Raw genomic sequence first — 13,521 nt, forward strand, 5'->3', positions numbered from 1 at the left:
AGGTGTAACGGTTTATAATTGTGGAATAAAATGACTTGTGTTATTTTTTTGGCATTCATCTTTGAGACTATAACTTGTGGTGTGTGTGTGTATATTGTGGGGTCACAGTACTCAGTAGTTGGTTGACTGTTAAGATTAAGTATTGATAAGGGAAATGGAACTTGTGACAACCCGAATCCCCGACCCCAGATTTGGGGGTGTTACAGAAATGGTATCAGAGCCAAGCGTTATAAACCTCAGAGATGATGTGACGTTAAGATAATAAGTTCACTAAGATAATAAGAACTCTTGCCAAGTTCATAGTCGGGATACCTAACGTAGTACCGACAGTTAAAACCCTTATGGGAACCCTGATAAATGTAGCGATAGAAGCGTAGTTCGTTAGCGTATATGGTAGCGGGACACCGAACCCTGGGTTGAGGAGCAACAGCGCGATGATGTTTTATTACTAATTGGAGATCGGATTGTGGATCCGATAGAGCATCCGGATGATGTTCATATTGAGGATGTAGAGGTTGAGGATGTTGTCCTAGAAGGGATTGTTATTGAGGAGGATCCCGTGGAGGATCCTGACAAGAATGAATAAAGGACCACTAAGGAATTGATGACCATGGTTAGGGAACTACCAGAGGTAGGATTGGCAGGTCACTACCGGCGGTTCGTTCAAGTTTGTAAAGATAGTAGCCCTTTAACGCGGCTTACTCGTAAGACTGAAAAGTTTGAATGGACAGAGAAATACGAGAAAAGCTTTTAAGAACTGAAGCAAAGGTTGGTGACGACCCCTATGTTGGCGTTGCCGGATGGAAAAGGAGATTTTGGGATGTGTAGTGACGCTTCGTATAAGGAATTAGGGTGCTTCTTATACAACACAACAAGGTAATCACGTACGCGTCAAGACAATTAAGGGAATATAAAATTCGATATCCCCATCCATGAGCTTGGGCTCGTGGCCATAGTTTTTCCCTAAAGATTGGAGGCACTACTTGTATGGAGAGAAGTGCAAGATTTACACAAACCGTAGGAGCTCTAGTACATTTTTACGTAGAAAGAGCTCAACATACGCCAAAGGAGGCGGTTAGAGCTAATCAAGAATTATGATTGGGAGATTCTTTATCATTCAGGGAAAGCCAATGTGGTGGCTGATGCCCTTAGTAAAAAGGAGAGACTCAAGATTATAATGTCTATGGGAGAGTTTATAAGAGATTTTGAGAAAATGGAAATAGAAGTGAAGGTAACCGGAGCCGGTACCGAAAAGCTGTTTGAGATTGCAATATAGCTCCAATTATTGGAAAAGAACATATTGTGACAGGAAACGTGATGAATGAAGGCAGAGAGCCAACAAATAGATAAGAGATTAATACCGAGAAAGATGATAAGGGAATAATGAGGTATTCCTACAGAATTTGGGTTCCAAATGTTCAAGAGCTTAAAGATGAAAGCTAGTTTGAGGAATAAGATTAGAGCAAACCCTGAACATGATAGTCAGGGAGGTCGCCATCAAGATAGAAGGAACCTATAACATAATGGAGTGGAAAATGAGGATTTAAAATATGTAGGATGACCCCGATTATGGGGAGAATGAGGGAACGTTCAGACTAAGGAAACGGAAGTCGAGTAAGGAAAGGAGACCCGAGACGGTACTCCTATACGATAATTTATGGAACTTTTTAGACAGAACTTAGACTATTATCCCCAACCACCACCCTGAGGAAATAATGCGGTGAGAAATTCTTTCAGAACCTTTAAGTCGCTAAGCTCTCAGAGTTCCAGGGAAATAGCTGACCCAGCCGAGGCAAGAGTCTGGCTAAAGGAAATACAGGAATCAATTGAGATTCTAAATGATTGACGAATCACAAAAGACTGTTTTTGTCACTTACCCTCCTAAGAGAGAGACCACCCACTGGTGAAAGACAAAGAAAGGCACGGAGCAAGAGGTTATGATAAACTGATTAAAGTTCAGTCAAAATTTTTTCGAGAAAGTATATCCCAAGGTTATAGAGATAGTGTAAAAGCTTTAAGAGCTAGAACAAAGGCGAACGAGTATGATGAAATATGAAGCTAAGTTGTACAAGTTGTCAAGATTCGTTCTGATGACAAGAATCCCAGAACGATGTGATGTTTGAAGTCAATGATTAGTGGGTTCATGAAATAATGATAAGAGAAAGGAAAATAAAAAGAAACTAAAGTGGAAAGGAATATAAAGGCAATAGAGTTTGAGGAATGATAAGGGAGTTGGGTATGAGGAAACCCTAAAGACTCGTAGCAATAGAAATAGAAAAGTATGTAATCGTCAGGATGAGGGTGATTCACCATGAGTTAAAGTTAATGATTGAAGGAATAAGAGATACATATATTTTATCCCCTGTAAGTTGGGAGGATTCGAGGAAACCTTGAGATAGTTCGAAGGATAAATAATGAGACGCGGATAGACTGAGGAGACAAGAAAGTAAGAAATTAGGAAAATTGGATGAAGGAAGTGACCTTCAAGAATGTGAAGTGTAAGACCGGTGGCATGATACCCAGAAAGGGAGACGCGAGGTATGAAAGATATCCCAACATTGAGATGACTGTTGAGATAAACAACAAAAGAAAATAAGGATTTATTAAGAAGATGTTCACGTTGAACACGACCAATATCTTCCAGAAAATCCATGTTATCATTACCAAATCAGGAACGAAAAGCGGATGACCATTGTTATCTTTTGAAGGCCATATGGATTGACCTCAATTTGAATAAGGATGCTATTATGAAATTAGGTATAGACTATCAAGGTGGGAATGATGAATAAGATAATCTATCAAGGATATATGACTTGATTTATCCATGGAAGGATGCAAGTACCTTTTTAAAGGTAGGATTACAGATATAACTTCGATAACTTGAGATGAATCCTAGGGGAATGCATAAAGGTTGGCATTTCACCCTTAATAGGGACAACATGAGTTTTGATAGTATGAATTGGAAAGGATCAAGGTAGCAACAACCTTTAAAGATCAGTAAAGAAATTTTTCAGAAGTACTTAGACAAGGGTTCTAGTATTAGTAAATGGTATTTTGATATGCCCTGTACCTAGGGTGTACATGATGAAGGATTTAAGGATAACCTTCGAGGTTTTACAAGGAAAAAGGTAATATTCAAAGTTCTCAAGAATAGAAATTTTGATAAAGGAAATGTGACGTAATTATAATGATGCCAAGTGGGGCACGTGTTAAACCATGAGAAAGTATGGATCGAACCAGTAAAGGTCGAAATGGTTCAGGGCAATTAGGACCTAAGATAAAAGATGTTCTAAGTATGATTGAGAGTCAGTCGTGACAGTGAGTAACCTCTAAAGACTGAGGTAATAACTTATGGAAAAATGGTGATATTTTTTTTTACTCATCAGATTTGAAGGAAAACATCTTCACATAAGCAGTGATTGAAATGAGGTAGACAATTTATTTGGAGGTGGTTAAAATGACATTGACTGTAAGGAAATTTTACTATCAGGAAAGGCCAAAGAGGTGGCCGACACCTTAAAGGTAATAGGATAATTATAGGCACTTGTGCCAAAGGAATACAGTGATGATGGTTAAAGCTGTGAAGGTTGTATTATGGTTTGGAAGATTGACATTCCTTCTGATGACTGTGCAATACCCAACCATAATAGTAGTTGGTAAAGGTTTAATTCGTGTAATCGCCATGAGCGGGCTATCTATCTCAGAAGGTACTATCTTGAGATAAGCCAGGACCTTGTTTCAAAAAGGGCTAGACGAACTTTTGAGTTAAGTCTTCTATTTAAGGCGTATGATTAAGAATGGTATTAACCTGCTATCGTTGCTTTGATTGAAACTTTTCTGCAATTTTATCTGCTTCATGTCATGAAAGTACGTCAGAATTTGGAGTGTTCTTCATGAATTATGAATGGTGATTATGTTAACTCCTTAGAAGGATTCTATACGACATGTATGGACTCCGTATGGTTAGATATTAAGAATCCATGGAAAGTGAATGACGACAGTAGGTCAGTGGTGGACCATAGTAATGCAGCAATGATTCTGAGAGTAATGTGCTGATTACAACCATGAGAGTTGTATTGGAATGGATGTTGAGATTGAGTACCACTAATCGGGTCGTGGTAGTGTATAAGTTATCATTGATAGACTAATTAAGTAGAGTATCTACCTATTGAATATTTATTCCCTCTTATGAAAAGAGAGTCGTATTACTATATGAGGAAGGTTACGGTGCAAGCATAGAATTCTAGTAACGATGATGTCTAGAATGAGATCCCAAATTTGATTTTCGATATCGAGGGAGTTTCAAAGGTGATTGTGTATAAGCTCGAGGAAGAGCATGGGTCCATAGAATGATGGACAGAATAGCAAAAATATTTAGGCATTTGAAATACGATGCTATAATACTTGATGTTGATATAAATACATATATGTTTTGTTCTCCTATGACAAACCTCTATAGTTCAGAGGTAGATTCCAAGCCAGATATTTTATGGCAATAATTTTTTTTTACATATATACAATTCTCTTCAGTTCATTCTTTTCTCTTCTTTTCATTTCATGTAAGCTGAGAAGAACAACCCTTCCAGAAGAGGAGGTATTGCCGAATGACTATCTATCTTTGTGATAGAAGCCTAGTAGGATACCACATGTTGTTTAATTGCTTGTCAAGTACTAAAGGCTGGCCACCTTCTGTACTAACTATGTAATAGAACAAGTGTTCATGATCATAGTGATCTCTCAACAAATTCCTTTACCTCTATATGATTGATCAAACTTTGGAAAATAGAAACAGCTGAAAAAGGAGTAGTAAAGTTATGGTGGTAATCGGAATGGAAACACATTCGTGATACTAAGGTTGACGCGTGTATTAAAAGGTTATAGAATGCTAACGAGCAAAGGTGTAACCCGTATAATATTAGGAACTGAAGGTAGTGGCGATTACGAACTGGAAAAGAATGGGTATTGAGAATTAAAAGCTCTAGTGCTAAAAGCTATAATGAGAGTCTGTGCAATAGACTTAAATGAATTTGGAATGATCACTTAACACGGATTGGGTTTTCTCACGATAATAGATCTTATGTCAGGTATCGAGATATTGTCTTATGAGATCTTTGAGGGAAGACAATGTCGATCTCCCTTATGTCAGGATGAAGTTGTAGAGCGCAAGATGCTCGGACCAGTAGTGGTCCAAAGGACCAAGAATATAATAGATCTAATCAGAGGACGGCTGGGAGTAGCGCAAGATGGACATAAGAAGTATGCTGATTTGACAATAAAAGGACAAAGAGTATGAAGGAGGGAACCTTGTATTGTTAAAAGTATTCCCTTAAAAAGGAATTGATGAGGGTTGGAAAGAAAGGAAAGTTTAAGTCCACGAATTGTTGGACCCTTGGATATATTAAGACGTATTGGGAATTCAGCATATGAGCTAGCCCTACCCCCGAACATGTAGCAAGTCATAACGTGTTTCACTTATCAATGTTAAGGAAGTGTAATTCGGATGCCAGATAAATAGGGGCATATGAGCGCCTAGACATGTAACCAAACGTAACTTATATGGAGCAACCAGGAAGGGTTATGGATTGAAAAGGAATAAGTGCTTAGGAGAAGGGTTAACAAACTAGTCAGAGTTGGTGGTAGAACCGCAATGTGGGAAAATTTACTCGAGAGTTAGAAAGTGCAATGCTAAGAGAGTATCCCTATTCATTTTCTATCTGATTCCGGGACGGAATCCTTTTAAGGAGGGGAAACTGTAATAACCACAATTTTTGGAATTTTTTTGAAACCCTTATGAATAGTGATTTTGCTGATTATGCTGAATAAGAAAACTTTTCATGCCACACTATGTAGGGGTTCTTCTATTCATATTCTGAGATCTTATTAGTACTTTATATGGAATATAAGTGTATGTAAAGATCGTCAGAATCCAAATTCGAACACTTTTATTTTTCCCGAAAATCCACCAGATACCGAAAGAATTGAGTATAAGGTAACATGATAAAAAGGATTTAAATTCAAGGATTATAAGAGAGGATCATAAAAGGAATATAATGTATTGAGAACGGTTAAGGAAACCCAAGTAATAAGATCTCGGGTATGATCCCTCAAACGATAAACGAAAACGAAAGTTAAGCGAACCGTATAACAGATCAGCGGTCATTAGCCAAGTAATTAGAAGCTAATCAAAGAGGTTAGTGAGGATGATGTCATCAAACCAATAAAAAGAGGACAAGTGTGGGAGGATGACATAACAAGGTGACATAAACATGACCAAAGCAAAGTGTGTTGTTGGTTGATTAAGAACCACACAAAACTTACCATGGTTAAAAGTAATAAATCAAAACAAAAGCCAAAAACAACCAACCAATAATTCATTTCACCAAAACACAAGTTGACTTCTCTTTTCTTCATCAAAGCTCTCGGCCTCTCTTTATTTTTCAAGAAGAAAAATTCAAAATCCTAGTTCCAAGCTTCATTAATTAGTGAGGTAATTATCTAAGACTCCTTATGCATAGATATAGTTATCCTATAAGTTTGAGCTTCTAATTCATTCACAATCTCTTCCTAAAAATCATGGAAGAAGAGGGTGAATAGTGTTTTTCAAGAACTTAAATTTGTGTTCTTGAGTTTTTGTTTAGATTAAGCTTGGATAAGGACTTTTAAGGGTGATTCCAAGCTAATTACTTGATTCTCCACTCTCCAAGGAAGGTATAACCCCTCCAAACCCTAAATTTACTTTGAGTATTAGGTTTAGTTTTGTTGTTATAGTTCATGAGAGGCTTGATTGTTGTGTATGTAGAAGTTAGTTGGTTTTGTGATGTTTTTGGAGTTGTAATTCTTGGATTATTGATTAATGAACTTAAGTATAGTTTTAATTCATGTTTGAGAATAATATAAATTGGAGAACTTGAGGTGTTGGGGCTGTTGTAGTGAGTTATGGGTGGATTTTGGTTGTATGGTTGAATTGTGGTGGGTTTTTGTTGAATTGGAGTAGAATAGAAATTTGTAATCGCGTAAACATAGCCGTCGTAATGTCCGAATTACTTTAGACTGTTTTGTTCTTAACATCAGAACCCGGGAACTCACTGTTAGGTTTTGACCATTGCCATGATTAGATAGTTCATGTTACGAGCTTCGTTTTGATATGTGGTTCGTTTGAATCCGATGTACGGTTTAGGAGAAACAACCGTTTTAAGTAACGGCGTTTCGCGAACGAACCGTTACCCCTCGCCTTACTTTGAAACATAGGTTAAGGACTTTAAATGACTAATTGGGATATGAAACAATTATGTTAAGTGGATTAGGCAGTTAGTAAGGTACTCGCGAAAGAATCGCCTTAAAAATTTTAATGGTTAATTTATTAAAAATGGTGGAGCCGAGGGTACTCGAGCGACTTAAGTGAATCATTAAGCGTGAAAGCGAACGTTAGGGCTCTAAATGGTTAAAGTCTAGTTTCTTAAGCGACCGTGGTTTAATTCCGGCTTATGTTGTTGTTCATAGGTTACCGGACCCACTCTAAGCTTAAGTCTACCCCGGGACACTCAGGCAAGTTTTCTACCCGTTATACTATTGTTGTGATGTATATATGTATATGCATTATCTTGTGATAAGTGCATGATTGTTATTAGCAAATCTTGCGATATATTGGAGCATGTGTTATGGTATATATATATATGCATGTCTGTTTTGTAATCTTGATATATATATGTTGATTCGAATGCTTATTAGTTGCATAATACATATGCTAGAGATAAGCAGTAGTTGCGTATACCCTTAGTTTAGGGGACCCAAAGGTGAACATTTTCTAAAACCGGGAGTCGATGTTCCCGAGTATATTATATATATATATTTATATATATATATATTGATATAGTTTTCAAAACTATTAATCGAATAAGGTTATTCGATAACTTTATTTTCAATAATGAATATTATTTGAATATTCATTCGAGGACTTATGACTCGGTTTATTTTATTTAATGAATATTATTTGAATATTCATTCGAGGACTTATGACTCGGTTTATTATATTTAATGAATATTATTTGAATATTCATTCGAGGACTTATGACTCGGTTTATTTTATTTAATGAATATTACTTTGAATATTCATTCGAGGACTTATGACTCAGTTTATATTATTTAATGAATATTATTTTGAATATTCATTCGAGGACTTATGACTCCGATTATTTACTAATTTATTTTCTTTATTTTATTAAAGAATAATGTTTCGATAATCAAACTTATTTTCGATTATTCAAATAAAGATAGTACTTTCGTATAAGTATATCTTTGGTTATTTATTATTCATTTCAATTAGAAGTTTTAAAACTTTTACTTCAATTATTTTTATAAGGATTATAATTATGGGAATATTATTTAAATGATAATATTCAGATATTTTCTAATATATCGGGACTGATTTACTTTATTAAATCAGCATTACTCCAAACACTCTTTAAAGTGTTTTCGAGTCTTCAAAATGATTTTTAAAAGTTAGAGCGGATCCCAAAACTCATTTTTATATTTAAGATCTTCCTTTTAAAGGGGATTTAAATACTCGCTCAAAACCTGAGGGATCCGGCTCTGTGGTGTATTCTATATTCGCAACGAGGTTGCTGTTTTGGTAAATGAATTGATTACTTACCCAACGTTCGGGAAGTAAGTCCATTTATTGAGTCAGCATAAGCAACATGGGCTCAGTGGGCGTCCATGAAAGTGTATGTGGCTCAGTGGGAGTCCATCAAATGCGTAAGTGGTTGAGTGGCAGTCCAGTATAAGGTCCTATTGCGACCCGGGTGATGACCAGTGTGGAATTCATCCATCTACTAGTAGAAAAGGTTACGTATTGGTATCTTTGCCTGATCAGCAAGATATCGGGTTTATGCCACAATTCTTTTCCTTTCCAAAAATTCATTGGATGTTACAAACTCTGTTCATACTTTACATGACAGAGGGTTTCAGGAAATGTATAAGAGATATATATGTGGATATATATATATCGGGACTTAATGAAGTATCTCATAACTTCATTTCATTCTATAATATTTCAAAGATTTAATCTATTCAAATCTTATCTTGAAGTCTCATATATGTGATGAACTTTTGAAACGGATTATACCTTGAACGGTGGTAGTTCAAGTAGTATTCGGAAAAGATATAAGTACATTGGAGTTTCTTGTAACTTCATCTTTTAAACTTATATCTAGTAAATGATTATCTTATACATATCAAAGATTTTCAGAAAAACCTTGAGATAAGGTTAGATATATGAGATCACCTTGCAACGATATTTTTATACAATTATAAACTGGAACTCTGTATATATTATGCATGGGAGAGGACTTTCAAGATTTTGAAAAGTATATATATATATACATATATACTGAATATGTTGCGACTTGGTCGCGTTAAGATATCAAACTTGGTTCATTTCTTCTTGACCAAGACTTTCATGAGTACTTTGAGAATGCTCATATATTGTTAATCATTATACATATTATTTTGGTGGGCTTGTTGCTCACCCTTGCTTTCTTCTTTCATCACACAACAACAGATAGAAAAGATGAACAAGACCAAGCTTCCAATTCGCAAGCGGTTAGGAAACGTTCCGCAGTTTTCTGGAAGCATTGATGCCGCCGTAGCTGAGGTAGGAGCTACCAATAGGCTAGGTTTTCAACTATTGTTGAACCAGACTTATGTATAATATGAATTGTAATAATGGCAAGGAATATGTAAATTATTCAGAAACATTTTTAAGGTGTAACGGTTTATAATTGTGGAATAAAATGACTTGTGTTATTTTTTTGGCATTCATCTCTGAGACTATAACTTGTGGTGTGTGTGTGTATATTGTGGGGTCACAGTACTCAGTAGTTGGTTGACTGTTAAGATTAAGTATTGATAAGGGAAATGGAACTCGTGACAACCCGAATCCCCGACCCCAGATTTGGGGGTGTTACAGAAATGGTATCAGAGTCAAGCGTTATAAACCTCAGAGATGATGTGACGTTAAGATAATAAGTTCACTAAGATAATAAGAACTCTTGCCAAGTTCATAGTCGGGCTACCTAACGTAGTACCGAAAGTTAAAACCCTTATGGGAACCCTTATAAATGTAGTGATAGAAGCGTAGTTCGTTAGCGTATATGGTAGCGGAACTCTGAACCCTGAGGTTGAGGAGCAACAACGCGATGATGTTTTATTACTAATTGGAGATCGGATTGTGGATCCGATAGAGCGTCCTAACACAGGACTGGATGATGTTCATATTGAGGATGTAGAGGTTGAGGATGTTGTCCTAGAAGGGATTGTTGCTGAGGAGGATCCCATGGAGGATCCTGACAAGAATGAATAAAGGACCACTGAGGAACTGATGACCATGGTTAGGGAACTACCAGAGGTAGGATTGGCCAGTCACTATCGGAGGTTCGTTCAAGTTTGTAAAGATAGTAGCCCTCTAACGCGGCTTACTCGTAAGACTGAAAAGTTTGAATGGACAGAGAAATGTGAGAAAAGCTTTTAAGAACTGAAGCAAAGGTTGGTGACGGCCCCTATGTTGGCGTTGCCGGATGGAAAAGGAGATTTTGGGATGTGTAGTGACGCTTTGTATAAGGAATTAGGGTGCTTCTTATATAGCACAACAAGGTAATCACGTACGCGTCAAGACAATTAAGGGAATATAAAATTCGATATCCCCATCCATGAGCTTGGGCTCGTGACCAAGGAAGAAGATGGAGAGAACAAGAAGAAAGGAGTTTGTGCTAGTACACATTCAATCCTTGAGTTCAAGCATCCGTGTGGATACCGATAGAGCGTAGATCGCGAGAGCGGGATGCGTGGCGATTGAACAAGCTTGGGATCTCAATTATTCAACCAATTGGTAAAGCTTTTTAAGGTAAACAATCTTATCTACAAATTAAATATATGTTTTTCGCATGGATCCTGCGGTGGGTTTTGAAAATTCTGATTTTTCACATTTTTAAATAATGTTTCCGTTGCGTTTATGTGCACGAAACCTTTCATCTACCTCCCCAGGCTTAAATCCCCTGGATGCATCTGTGATAAGTGGCATTTTATACCACTTAGAACATCTTAAAATGGCTTAAATTGGTGCCTTGAAATCAAGTATTTTGTGTATTTGATACGTTTTTCTAGTGTATATGCATTTCAGGGTATTAGTTGCATTTCGGAGGAGTAATCATCAAGAATAAGCCTTGGCATGTGTTCACCATTGCGAGAGGAAAGAAAGGGGCAGATTACGGCGAAGAAACGGAGCAAACTCAGGGATTTTCCAGTAGGGTCCTGAGCGCCCGCTCAGCTATGCTGAGCGGCCGCGCAGGGTCGGGAAAAAAGATAAATTATTTTAGGGCTTCTACTTTTGTTTGGCTTCCACTTCTATGTAATCTGAGTTTTATGGGACTATTATATAAGTTGATTTAGAGACGTTTTCACGAGGTTGGATCATGGTATTAAGCAAGGAGCAAAGGAGATAAGGAAGAAGACCATTTTAGAACACAGCAACGAAGAGGAAGCATATTTTCTTGTGATTCTTATTTCGTTGTAACGTTGGATGCTAGTTTTCTTACTTTGAACCTAATTACTCTTGTGACGTACTCTGATTTAATATAATTAGTTTAGTTATTATTTTCTTGTGTTTGTTTATCATGATTTTATATGAACCCATGATGATGATAAGTGCTAAGATGGGCTAATCGTGATCATGGGGTCGTAACGGATTTACTATGGAATTCTTTAGTTAATTGTTTAATACTTTAGTGTGTGATGATTGTATGATATCTAGCATAGGTTGCGCTTATTTATCTTATGTGCGTCGTGAACATATAAGATAGGGTGTTAATCTCTTGTGAAGCGACGGTGGATCTTGAGGTTTAGAACTTGCCATGCTAGCATAGGTTCATGTATGATGTGCATGATTTGTGGGTAACTCTAACCATTTTATTCGCCCTGTGTAATCAAAAGGAATAACTTGTGCTTAAATCGTTGTGTTGTCAATTTCTGTAGACATATAGGAACTCAACATAATTGATGCCTATTCAACTTCTATCTTAATTGTGGATGTTTGGTAGAATGGTATTAGTACAACGACAGTTGGCTTTTATCAGTTTCGTGTTGTTCGATTAATATCATCACTTTTGCATGCTAAGGGTTATAACAATAACTATTGAAGGAATAGTAATGAAGTTGTGATCTCATGAGTGTTTTAATATTGTTAATTCGAAGTGTTAATTCAGTGATTAATTAAGTAGTTAATTGTAGTTAATATTTAGTTAACAATTCTAAGTGTTAGTGTCTTAACATTGAGAAGTAATCATACATTGGTGAGTGAGTTTAATTGAACAATAATTAGTCTGAGTCTCTGTGGGAACGAACTAGAAAGTATTCTATATTACTTGCGAACGCTTATACTTGCGTGAATATTAGCGCGTGTTTTCGCACTAACAAGTTTTTGGCGCCGCTGCCGGGGACTCGGCATATTTGTTTAGTTTATGTACTTACCATCATTGGTCATTAGGACTCAGTGATTAGGATGTAGTTGTTACTTATTGTTTCTGGTTGTGTTTCAGATACTTTAGCGAGCGTGTATGCAAACTCATTCTCGTACTCGGAAGAGGACTTTAGATACAGCTGAGGAGACAGACGAAGTTCTTGATATTCCGGAGAAGATAGATTTTAAATATTCGGATTCAGGAACTGAGCAGAAAGAACCAGTAATCATGGGTGATCGTATTGTTCAGGCTGATCCAGCTCTTATGGACTTTTCTCGGCCTAAAATTGATGACATTCAGTCAAGCATTCTTCATCCGGCTATTCAAGCTAACACCTTTGAAATCAAGCCGGGCACTATTCAGATGGTGCAGAATTCTATTTCTTTTGGAGGAGCTGCGACTGAAGACCCCAACATGCACATAAGGAATTTTGTCGAGATCTGCAGCACTTTCAAGTATAATGGCGTGACTGATGAGGCTATCAAGCTGAGGCTTTTCCCATTCTCACTGAGGGACAAAGCTAAGGACTGGTTACATTCTGAACCAGCTGGGTCCATCACTACTTGGCAAGATCTTGCGCAAAAGTTTCTGGTGAAGTTTTATCCGATGGCAAAGACTGCTGCTATGAGGAGTGCTCTTACTCAGTTTGCGCAGCAACCTACAGAATCTATGTGCGAAGCTTGGGAACGCTACAAGGAAATGTTGAGAAAGTGTCCACATCATGGAATGCCCGATTGGATGGTGATCACTGGTTTCTATAATGGTTTGGGGGCCCAATCTCGGCCCATGCTCGATGCAGCAGTTGGAGGCGCCTTATGGGCCAAAAGCTATACTGAGGCTTATAATCTTATCGAGACTATGGCTGCAAATTAGCATCAAAACCCAACTCAGAGGATGATGCCTGGGAAGGTAGTATGTATTCTGGAAGTCGATGCAGCCACCGCTATTGCAGCGCAGCTCCAGGCGCTGTCGATGAAGGTTGATTATCTAGCTACATATGAAGTTAATC

At 37.2% G+C, this 13,521-nt stretch overlaps 1 non-coding gene across 1 annotated transcript; it reads right to left on the bottom strand.

Annotated features, from left to right (window-relative positions):
* Nucleotides 1-13,133: 13,133 nt before the first annotated feature.
* Nucleotides 13,134-13,240, bottom strand: LOC141669388 (small nucleolar RNA R71). The gene has a single exon (XR_012553674.1). It is a non-coding gene; the product is annotated as a small nucleolar RNA R71 (small nucleolar RNA).
* Nucleotides 13,241-13,521: the final 281 nt, after the last annotated feature.

The sequence above is a fragment of the Apium graveolens genome, chromosome 6 (assembly GCF_009905375.1).
Source record: "Apium graveolens cultivar Ventura chromosome 6, ASM990537v1, whole genome shotgun sequence".
NCBI classification, from domain to species: Eukaryota; Viridiplantae; Streptophyta; class Magnoliopsida; order Apiales; family Apiaceae; genus Apium; species Apium graveolens.